This window comes from Emydura macquarii, unplaced genomic scaffold, assembly GCF_026122565.2.
Source record: "Emydura macquarii macquarii isolate MOO-44397 ecotype Brisbane River unplaced genomic scaffold, CSIRO-AGI_Emac_v2 contig_2897, whole genome shotgun sequence".
Lineage (NCBI taxonomy): Eukaryota > Metazoa > Chordata > Testudines > Chelidae > Emydura > Emydura macquarii.
The window spans coordinates 37,403,114-37,415,611 of NW_027133034.1; the positions used below are offsets into that span (position 1 = coordinate 37,403,114).

The window sequence follows — 12,498 nt, forward strand, 5'->3', positions numbered from 1 at the left end:
ATATTAAAAAAACTGAAATGATAGCTTCCATATATTGTGTTACTAGGTATGGGATTACAAATTATTGAAACTGGACAGGGAAAAAAACTACTCTGTTTCCCAGAGTCGCTCTGAATTGGCTGAAATTAAAAGTAAAAAAATTAGACTGCAGCAGCATAGGCTCAGTGCATTTAATTATAAAATAGATGACACTAAATCCCACATAACTGGTCTGAAAGGTTTAGTCTGTTATTCTCTTAAAAAAAAAAAAACTTTTTGGAAATTTATTAAAAAAACAAAACAAAAAGCCAACACTTTATAAATTAGTATACATTACAGGTATTGATAATTGGTAATTTCATGTTTTTCAAAAGAAACTTACAACATTAAAGAGGATCTTACTGTTGACATTTGATACTTTATATACTTGTTTCACTATTGATGAATCTGATAACCTTATTCTCAAAGGGAGTACTCAAGGTTTAAAAAAATGCAATTATATAAAATGAAAACTCTTATGTAATTGGCAGAGGAGTTATGTACAGGCATGCCACACACGGTTTTAGACTGGTATTGTATATGGGAATTCTGTATTTATTTACAATAGCATCCACATCAAGCTAAGTATTTTCTAGAGAGACAAGAAAGAATAAGGAAGCTCACAGTCTTACGATAGGCATGCAAACAAAGAGATGGAGCTTGGGGGAAGGGGTATAACATACAAGTACAATGTTCCAGTTTGTGGTTTGCCAAGTCTCAACAAAATAATATTGTTCATTTATTTATTTTTAAATCAATCTTCATGTCAATATAAATCAATTAGAAACTCTATAGGTAGAAAAACAGAAGTGCCTCTTTAAGAGGGACTGAAATATGGAGAAGGTAGGGGCCTTGAGGATGAGCAAAGGAAGTCTGAAACATGGATTAGGGATCAATATGGAAGAAAGCATGCAGACAGTCATGATAAATTGACATCACTGCTGGAGTGGAGGGGGAATGGGAAATAAGAAAAAAGGCTGTTAAGTAGGTAGGGACACAGAAATGTAGAGTTGTTAAAGTGATGATAGGAAGTTTGGATTTGAAGCACTTAACAAAGTGAGCCGGGGGAGATTCAAAGAGGAGGTTACATGATAAAAACGACAGGCAAGGATGATGATCCTAGCACTGCGGCATTTTGTATAGAGAATGAATAAGTATACCTGGTACTTAAGTAGTTCACTTTTTATCCATAGATCTCAAACACCTTTTCGTATTTGGGGAAACTGAGGTACAGTGAGATTAAAATAGCCCGAATTACATTAATCGGTAAAAGTGTACAATTAGTGAATAGAGGTGTCATCCCTTCTGTTCCACTTAAGTTTTTTATTTGCTCTATTTTAAATGTATTTTGTTTACTATGAAAGGTTCCCTTAGATATTATAATGCCAGTGTTTTCATCAGGATCATTTTTGTTACTGTATTCTACTGCTAATTAAAAATAATTAGGTAGATCCAAATAACTCAAAAGCAAATCTTGCTGTTCTGCTTTGTAGCTGTTGTATTAGCTTTCCATAAAATCCAACAGCAGAGATTTTTGAAAAGACGGTAAAGGTCATATTTTTGGCTGCAGCCTTCACTTTTGCACTTGCAAAATGTATGTGGAAGTGGTTGTATCTACAGAAATGTGTAAACAGCTGTTTGTTTGCATACAATATACATTTATGTTTTGGATTTTTTTTTTGTTTGTTTTTGTTTTTTGGTTTTTGGTTTTTTTGCAGGTACAAAATCAGAAGCTGTGGTTAAGCTTGGGTGTAGACTTTTGTTATCCCCATTGTAGAATAAAGACAATGTGAGACTTTTTGTCTCCCTTCTGTACCAAACATAGGCGTCCCAACCCCACTTCCTCGGCTTCCTTAGATGATGTCTTCCCCTAAGGTCACTTCTAACATTAGTTTATCAGGGAACTGAACCCCCTTATGGAAGAAGTACTTCCCTCCATTACTAGTTGGGTTCCCAGAAAGTTAAAAATTCAATCTTGAACTTCGGCCAAAAATATGTCTGTTTCATGCTTGGTTAAATGTACCCCAATTGTCCATAAATGACGTGTGTACCCTATGCACTATTTTCTGAAGATTGATTTCCGATTGGTAATTTGTTCACATACAAATTCAAGCACCTCCTGATTCATGTGCCTTCTCTCCTTGTCAGCCCATGCAGCCCTGGTGGCTCCTTTACCATACTCGCTGTTGCAATATTTCAGACTATTTGCAGTATTTATAATTACTCTGGAGAAAAGATCCTGGATCTTCACCAAATCCCTCTTTTCCCTGGTGGATCAAGTCAATCTCCTGACAAACTCCCAAGTCATTTTCACCCTGGTGAACAATAATCATGTACGGCAGCAGCTCCTTGGCTGCCAAAGACTGTAAGGAAGGCATTAGCAGGTTGCAGAGTATGTACCTCCATTCATGCCAAACCTCTGTGTAGACCCTCTTTTTCTAGAATAGTTTTTTTTGGTAAATTACCAAGTGTAGACAAGCCCTTAGTTTCTAAGTGGATTTTATTAATGAGAGTTCAAATTTAAATTTTGGTTGTGGCTTAGGACATCATTCTGTCACCACTGACATGGGGAGTATATTTCCCATTTATCCATACGTCAGGTAATGTACAGCTGTACCAGGTTGCCTTGGCAATGACCTTCATTTTGACATGAAAAGACCATAGTCACTAAGAACTGAGGGAGGGAGGGAGGAGGAGAGAGAAAACTCACTGCTTTCTCAGCTGAGTGACAGTTCTGCCAATGTGTTTCCTGTGTTTTTGATGCAAGCTGCCTCTGTCCTCTGGGAACATCCAAACCAGCACGTTTCAAACCACCAGGATAATTTAATCTAGGATATTCAATTGGGACTCTTGTTTTTATTTACTAAGTGTGCCCACAGGGAAACGTGATTTTGATAGGAACTATAGTAATTGATCCTACTGTATAGGTGTGGGGAAAAAAGAAAATAAAAAAAACCCTCAGAAAATAATGAAACTGTATTAGAACCTTGCAAAATTTAATATAGATGGACTACTTCTGTCTGGAAAATAAAGTCAAACTATAACAAGCTTTAAAAGATTTATAAGGCTTTCAAATATTTCATATATAACAATTTATTTGTGAAATAATGGTTTATCAATTTTGCTTTCATATGCTGTTGCAGCAGTTATCTGAATGTACTGCAAAGTATTGTAATGGACTTCTCTTTTCCCAATACCCATGAAGCAGTGAGTGTACTTTGAGAGGTATGTTGGAGGAGTGGGAATTGAAATGAAGTATTCTTTTGGGGGTTGGAGCCTCTGGTCACCATCTTCATTTTGGGCTGATCCTGCTCCTATTGAAGTCAGTGGCAAAATTCCCATTGAGCTGAATAATGCAGTATCAAGCCCTTACTTCTTGGGCTGCATTCAAATACTTGGGATGTTTAGACAACATGGACCAGTCTTGTTTCCTTGGGTACCCTGATACAGTGTTAGTGTCACTAGTATGCTAAACCTTAATTAAAGAGAGAGAAAAAATCCCTAACGAAACTTCAACCTGCTTTTGAAAATATTAGTTTGAAAATGATCAATAAATAGCTTTTTTAAAATATGAATTATTGTTTAATCAAAGACATTTCAGAAAGGTAAACTAACAAAAGCATCTATAATAAATTTTCTTTATATTTGAGTTTTATAATAATGTTGCTTCAATCTTTCAGCATTTAAAATATTCAAAATGTTGTCAAAGATAAAATATTTCAAGAAATATTAAAATCAAATATGTTTCCTAGCATATTTTAGTATCTAATGCAGGGAAGTGTTGTTTATCCCCGTTCATCCTGGCTTCTTACTCAGTTCTGTTCTCCCCTTTTCCTGCCCTCCTCCCTCCCCAATTTCCAATGAGATGCTTTTCAAAAAAAAATTAATTGCAATAAGTCTATTAAATGTGGATCATATCTTTTACCTTTTTAATTTCTTTTTCAATTCCTTTGTTTACAAAAATGTTAAGCTAGTTTAATCAGGCTTTACAATCCATCCTAGTCCTTCATATCCTTTGGATGAAGAAGTAGCTATTCCTATAAATTATGGGTTTTTAATTAAAGAAACTTAAAAAACATTAAATTAAACAAAATCCTGACATATTACAGGTTTAATTTTTCTTAAAAGTGTGTAATTTCTTTGGTTTGCTTATACACAGGCTGTTTTATTTTCTTCTTCAGTAGCCTGCTTACTAATATTTTGACGCTACAATTCAATATTTATACTTGTTTTTGGTTTTTTTTCTGATATATACTCTCTTAAAGTGTCTGAAGTTCCTACTCTTTTTTTATTCTTCATTTAACAATAGGCTTGCCAAAAGAAAATCAAACTCTACAGAAAACCAATTTAGTAGCTTTTACCATACTTACAAGTCATATTTTGAATGCGTAGATAATGAATATCTTTTAAATTCTTAACTAGTATTCACTTTATTAAATGTGAGCAAATGACAATATGTGGATCAAAATCAGTGTGTAGGAGGCAGGGTGGCTCTACGTGTGGTACTGCAGGTACTCCCTACCATACTCTGAAAGGTTTGGCTGCTTGCTTGGGGCAGGGCTGCCTGTGCCATAAGCTTAGCATCAGTCTCTAAACAATCATGTAACGAAATAGCGACTCAAGACACAGCTGTCTGTGCTTTTAAAAAAAGAGGGGGGAAAAACATTTCAAAATGAAAGCTAATTAATTCCAACACTTAGGGCAAAGCTGTGGCCTGGGTTCTGGGTTAGCTCTAAGACATTCCATTTCTGTCCCATTCTCCCCTGGCTCTTCCCTTATAGCCTATAGGACTAGCCTGCTTGCTTTCATATATATTTCCTTATAGATTTAAGTATTGTTGTTTTATTATAATAGAATCATAGATTCATATTGAAGTATTATAGCTTTACTATAGTAATGAAAGGTACCTTACAGGCCATATTCTGTATGAAAGCTAAGGCAGTTAGCATACATATGTTCTGGACCTTTGGCCTAGATAAGTAATGATGAGTAAAAGCGTAAGACATATATAACCTTTACCCTAGATAAGTCAGGAGGCATCAAAACAGGGGGGACTGTCTCAGGTTATGTCCTGAGTAAACTTCACAGATACACCACAGAACCCACAAAAGGGCCAGAAATAACAAAGGTGAGATAAACGAACCATCTGGAACTGTCTGGAAAGGATGTGAATATGTCATTAATACGCACGAACCTGCCAGCCTATAGAATAAATGTACGCTAATAATTTGGGGTGAAGAATCCAAATTTGGATTTAGCAGGAGGACCCCTACTGCTCAGGGTGTAAGAAGGGGCAAATCATGTTACTTGAGGCGATCATCAGCTACTCCTTCTTGAAACTTCTTTCAGTTAGTGTTAAGATTTTGTTCTTCATTTACACTTAGTATTATTTGTAGTGTTAGTCTTAGCCTTATAGATCTTAGCCCTCGATCATTCCCTACTTCACCCCTTTACTCAAGAGTTGAGGAACCAGACATCTCTCTCAGCCAGGTGATCAGGGAAGGGGGTGAGTATATTAATCCAAAGCATATCATAGATGAGAGTGTGTGTGTGTGTGTGTGTGTGTGTGTGTGTACATATCACGAGAGTCTCTAAAATAAGACTGTAATCCTATCCATGATCACGTGAACCTTTCTGATGTTGCCCACGGCGCCATCTCTCTCAGGTTATTGCCGCTGCTGAAAGTGTGTAGAGCACGCAATTTCTCTGCGGACAGAGCTGCGCAATCTTGTGGCAGAAGAGAGCACACCGTGGTCTGCCGCCGAAATACCGTCTTGCCGCATTTGTCGGTGGCAAGTAGGACACTACGAGAATTCCGCCAGCGGGCAATTTAAATGTTGCCCGCCGGCGGAGTTCAGTTTGACATCCCTGACAAAGATTACCTGAGTGCACACCCTAATGGAAATGTGCACACCCTAACGAAAATTCCCTGGGTGCACACCCTAATTAAATGTGCTGTGCACGCCTATGGGCCTAACTCTTCAGCACTACTGCTCCTTGAGACCAGCTCACTTATCCTTTTGCCCACAGTCTTGCTTACCTCTGTGTCTTTACACTCCAGTTTACCCCCACACTTTCTGCTGACCAATCTGCTTCCATGGGCCTTCAGACATGGGACTGTATGTGTGGAGCTGATTTGGGATACCATGAGGAACAGTTGGCAGTGTCAAATAGCAGAAATAGCTGGTGGAACTGGGTTGTTCAGGATGTTTCCAGCAATGAATTAGGCTATGATGAATTCAGAAAATAATATTGTAAGTATTCTATCCCTGAGCATTTATAAGAATGTCTCTGTGTGAAGTTTGGAGTTTTTAGTGAATATGATTGTTTTTCTGTGGGAACTTAAAAAAATCAAACCCTCATTAGAATTTTAAGAAAACTCAGATTGAGAATATATTATGGCTAATTGGTTTATGAAGATTAGTGTGTTAAATTTGGAGACTAAATTAAAATGTTTAAGTATGAAATATAGATATTGTAATTCTGTTTTAAGATCTCAACCCAATCTTCATGAAGAAGTTGCTGTTGCCTCTCCATTCTTCCTCTGGCTACTTTACTCTCATTTTTTTGCCTCTATTCTATCTCCTTGCCCCTGTTCCCAATTGTCAATTTTAGGCGGAAAGAATTCCTTACACTCGTAGAACTCTTTTCCACTGGGGAAACTTAATGAAAGGCTGTTATATTAATGTTGAGATTTTAAATGCTCAAATGCCAGGAAATCTATCCTATTTCACACACTATGAAAGTTCTTTCACTGAACAATAAGCAATGTGATTTGCTGTTCAACTAATACGTTACACATATGGATGAAGTATGCTTTCTTTTATTAGATATATAAATGTAAATTGACATGCAATGAACAAACATGTTGCACATCTGTGTATGTGACTCTGAAATGATAACAGTAGTAATTCACATGAATTTACAATGGTGTTTAAATCAATTTAATCTCCAGAGGCAATCTTGAGATCAGTGGTCTCTGACAACCAGTGAAAATGGCAAAGTTTGCATGCTCAGCCCATTATTCTTCTCAGCTATCTCCATCTGTTTTGAAATAATTAGTCTTTGATACAGATAAAATTTCAAACTTGGGTGCCTAAAGTTTCCAGAGGTGCTGAGCACCAAAATCTTTACTTGAAGTCGAAGTGATCTGTGGTTGCTTTGTATCTCTGAATATAAGCCACTTTTATTTAGGTGCCTAAATATGGATGTGGTACCTAGCTTTAGGCACAGAATTTGTTAATTTTCAAAAAACAGAAAAAATAGGCTTTGTCCTAATTGCATCCAAGGATTTTGTGTGTGTGACTTGTGTCTTAGCAGTTCTATGGTTCTTTGGCACCAAAAATTGTCATAATCAAGCTACATTTGGGGAATTTTTGTAACTCAAAATGAGTGTGTGTGTGTGTGTGTGTGTGTGTGTGTCGGGTTGTGTGTGTGTGTGTGTGTGTCAGGTTGTGTGTCGGGTTGTGTGGGGGGTCTCCCCTCCCTAATTTTGTAAGGAAGCTAAAGACTTTTTAAAGAAAGAAAAAAAATTAAGCCTGAAAAGAATTTATCAACTTTCTTACTGCCTAAAATTATGGGTCTTGTATAGAATCACCTTCTCTTCACCAGTTCTTCTACCAGACTAGCATCACTAAGTTTTGGTATAAAAGGCTTTTTGGGTACTGTATTAGAAAACAACAGACTGTCTTCTTCTTTTTTGTCATGGACCGTTTTGATCTCAGCTGCTGAAGTTTATTACCAAGAGCAGAAAAAATAAGCTAACAAATTCTGTTTCATGTACAAGTGTAGAAACTTTAATATTGTGTAAATGTGTCTCCACACTAAGCAGCATAGAAATGAACACCTAAATTTAATTTTAAAAGTTTGGGTTTTACTACATCTAGCATATTTTCAGCAAGCCTTTCTTCGAGGTATGAGGAGAAGAACATAACCCAGCTAGAGAGATTGTTTGTAGAACACCTAGCAGCACCTGTAAAAGCCGTGCTCTAGGAGGCGATACAAAACCACAAGGACTGTTGGAATGAATAGGGCAGTGGTTCTCAAGCTGTGGCCCAGGGTCCAAAAGTGGCCGCCACTCCCCTCCTGCTGACTGCAGAAGGGAGCTGATGCCTAAGGACTCAGGTGGAGCGCATTGCTGTGGGGCTACAAGACAGCTGCAGGCCCCTTGCTGCAGCCAAGGGGATGAGAGATCAGCACTCCCCTCCCCATGGCTGTTGCAGGGAGCATGGCAAAATGCTCTTCCTGGTTCCATAGGCACTGGGTTCCCTGCTGGAGCCAGAGGAAGGCGAGCACTGATTTCCCGTCCCTCTGGCTGCATAAGGGAGCCACTGCCTAGGGATTCAGTTGGAGCATACAGGGCTACAGGTTGTGTGCAGGTTCCCTGCTGCAGCCAGGGGGACTGGAGATCAGCAAGGAGGCAGCCTTCTCAGGGTGGTGCTGCTGGTGGAGCAGCCAGGACCTACCAGGTTTGAGGAAGGGCAGGACTCACCATGACTTAGTTGCCAGGCCATGTGCTTCAATGTGTAGTGGCAGTTACTCATCTACATTAGTGCTTTGTCTTTGAGCGTGTGACATACTGAGAGTAATTTGTAGGTGTAAAATAGTGAATGTAAAAATGACCATAGTAGCATTATAATGTTTACTTTAAATATGTAGTGATTTGTAGTCCTGAATGGTGTGTACATCAATACATTTTTTTATGAGTTGATAGACCGGTGTTCCTTCAGGGTTGTAAAAATGATATTTGTGGCCCTCGAGCCAAAAGGGTTGGGAACCGTTTGAATAGGGCATATGTGCAAAGGGCCCTTGCACCTTAAGGACCTCAAGAGCCACCTTAGTGTGTGGTGGTCCCTGGATGTAGGAAGCTGGCTTTCCAGTGACTTACATGAGTGTAGTGGGCAAATCCTGCCTTTTCCAAAGGGGAAAAATAAGGAGGAAAAAATCTGTGAATTCAAACTCTTGCTATTTCTGTTCTCCTGTGTGTGGGTAACTTATATGGGGATGCATACAGGGCATTAGTGAGGATTAAATAGAGTGGTACTTTAGCTGATTATTAACTAGCAAAATATCCTTCTGGGATTTTAAATATCAGAAAATATGTGTATTAATTTCTTTTTCAAATTAAATCATTACTACTTTAAACCAATCAATATCAAAGCACTTGAGCCTATACACAACTTTAAGCACATGAGTACTTCCACTCACTTCAATGAGGCGATTCAGTGCTTACTTACAACACTTTTCTGAACTAAATAAGTGGACTGAACTAAATAAATTACTTTTAGATAAAGCAATCCATTTGGTGCTATAACAAAGAAAATGCTACATACATAGCAGTAAAATGGTAAATTTCCATTGCCTCAGTAAATCAGGTGCTTAATTTCCTTTATTCGTGTATCTTATTTTATATACTGGTAGGTGAATGAACTTTCAGATTCAGACTCTTCAACCAGTAATATTTGGCATCCTTTTAATGAATAGGGCACAAAGCATTGGTTGATAGTTGCAATAGGAAAGCAATAGGTGTCCAAAGTGTGATGCTGATTTCTGCATATGTCTTTGTTCCTTGGAAAATGTATAACATTTTAACAGAAGAAAATAAATCCTATTACACAGGGGGAACAAATTAGTGACTAATTGTCTTTGCATTTAATGCAGGAAATAATGTGTTTCATGGGCTATTTGTCACATATTTATTCTTATCCTTGCAAGTAGTGTATTTGATTTCTACCAGAGAGTTATCTTCAATGAAAATAATGTGTAATTCTGAGAGGAAAATAAAACCATCTGTTTGAACATACAGACTCGAAGTTTAAACAAAAAAAGAAATATTCTCGTAAAGGCCACTTGAACATTATAGTCTAAGACCACAAGTGTGTTTCTAGTGGGAGTGCAACATTTCCTTAAAGATTACAAAAGTATTAAGCTTGTTTCTTTTTAAGCTTGTAGTAGGGGGTAAAATAACAGTAGTCAAGTTACTGAAATGTTAGTTGAACTGACGGAATTTCAAAGCTGGTAGCATGCCTGAATTCCTTCCTTCTGTTTGGAACTGTTGCTTCAAATCACTTATTAAACACATAATGTGAAGACTGACAGTGGAATCTTATTACTGACCCTTTGCCATAATGAAAAGATGCCCATGTTCAGGTTCTTTGTACTGTTATATTTGTTTTGATTTACTTGAAAGAATTATAGGATATAGCTAATTTGAATTTCAAAATTATTTGCACTCTGAATTTGTATGCAATTGTATTGTATATGATATATGCTTTACTTTTGTGTTATGATGAAAATACTAAATTTTATGTATGCTTTCAAGCCCCTGAATCAGTTTTCTGAATTCTATAGATGTTGAAGGAGATATCATTTCAATTTGGGTGGGTTTTTTTGTTTCAAAATATCTAGTTAGCAAATGTTAACTAATTATCTTCCTCTCAATGCTTCCTTGGCACACCTAGGTGTTTTTGCTAAGGATGAAAAGAACATTTAACTCACCATGCCCCCTAATTATTGCATTCTCCTCCCAAGTATAAAAGATGAAGTAATTTACTCTTCAGTCTGATTTTGCTTGAATGGTCAGAGGTCAGTTTGAGATTTATAGACCATCGTACTTTTTAATAAAATATATATAAAAGAGACTAAGAGAGAGAGAGAGTGACAAAGAAATTGAGAGGGGATTATTAAATTAGGCTCTCTTTCATTTGGGAATATATAGTTATATGAAGGAAACCATGTTGAACTATTAAAGATAAGACAGACTTTGAAAAAGGTCCCCTAAAGAGGCTCCTATGGTATATTTGAAAAGAAAATTATTACATGACTCTTTTGAACAGATATGTCTACCATCTCCTTAGCACGACTTAATTAGGTGTTCCTTGCTGAGATACTGTTAAGTTTTGGAACATTTTATGTATCTCTTCTATTACTAAGCATACACACATGGCAAATATGTCATTTTTAAAAGATAAATTCAATTTATTTTAGTCACAAGTATCGCTCTCTTGCAAAAAAAATCACATTTAAATTTGTGGGGCTTGACACATCAACAAAAAGGATGTCATACTCTCAGTTAGCATATGCTTCTGTTTCTCACATTGACCTAAGTGTGAAAATGCAAAAATATGTTGTCTTTAATCAAGTGCTTTTAATACACAGTAAATTAATTTTTTAAAATAAAGTTTTAGGTTTATTTTAAATCCTTTTTAATATTATTTGCTGAGCTAACTATATGTAGCAGGTGCAAATGCCTTATCTACGGAGCCCCTGAATCAGTTTTCTGTTTGTTTGTTATAGCCCTATCTACAAAACATGGCCTTTTAGCTCAAACTGTTCATGCTCTTAGTTCTAGAGCTGCCTGGTTCTATCCCCAGTGTCCTCCAGAATGATGTCCTATCTCATAATTGGGGACTTGTCTAAGATTTGGGTTGCTGTGGTCCTTAGACACTCCGATAGAGCTTTATCTGTCTAGAAGTATGCAACTTACTTACTAGTCTCGAGCTGTAACAGACTGACCTCTCTGGGTACAGAGGAGGATATGCTGACCAGTGGGTTACATAGATAACTCGTGTACTTCTACAGAAAGTGTGATGAAGTAGAGTGTCTCAGAGACTCACCACCAATTTAGATATTCTACCACAGGAATGAGGGTAGTAAACCTGCAAGATGCTACAAGTCACAGTGTATGATCCTAAATGGTCTTTTCTGCTCCCAATATCTTTGACTATGTGATAATTCAGTTAGTCAATAAACACCTTGTAAATTACAGAGAGCTTGCTATACGGTCTCCTGGGAAGGTCCAACTTCTTCCATAATGGGACAATAGGAAGGATTTTTATCTCATGTATGGAGAGGTGTTTTATCTCAATGTGTATACATGTGAAACTGCTTTTATGCGCATAAATCCACCATACATAAAGATGAAAATGTAATCCAAGTCTTTATATTCAGCCCTGTAAGGATTTTATGGATTTCAAGTGAGCAATCCTGTTGATTCAGCAGTTCTTAAAATTGAATGTCTGCCCCCATTATGTATGCCTATATTAATTTCTAATTTGTATATATTCTTTCCAAAAATGCCTATAAGAACTGTGGTGGTTCTGCTAAAGTAAGGTTATGAAATAGCAAAAGGAAGGAAAAATAAAATTACTTACAAGGATGGAGTCAATATCCCCCCTTTTTGAATTGCATTTCTGCTTTATTAGAATAAAAGCTGTCAATGTTTGCTTTTGTTACCTCTTGGAATTTCCAAAAAGTAAACAGTGACAGGATCACTTTCATCTATTATTTAGGGGACACATAATATCATATGTAGACAACACAAAGGAATGATGAGCACCCTATTGAATCTCTTGATTGGCTGAAAGTTCCTACCAATTTTTATATTGATTGCCTCTGTAATGCAACAGCTGTAATGCTGGACTGTTCCATTTTGAATGTATTTAGCAGAGGATTGAGATGAAATTGGCTGATGTGTTTTAA

General features: G+C 37.0%; 1 protein-coding gene across 1 annotated transcript in view; it reads left to right on the forward strand.

The window, feature by feature from the left end:
* Positions 1-12,498, forward strand: part of KIAA0825 (KIAA0825 ortholog) — a 284,840-nt gene that overhangs the window by 34,336 nt on the left and 238,006 nt on the right. The gene's annotated exons all lie outside the window — the stretch shown is intronic.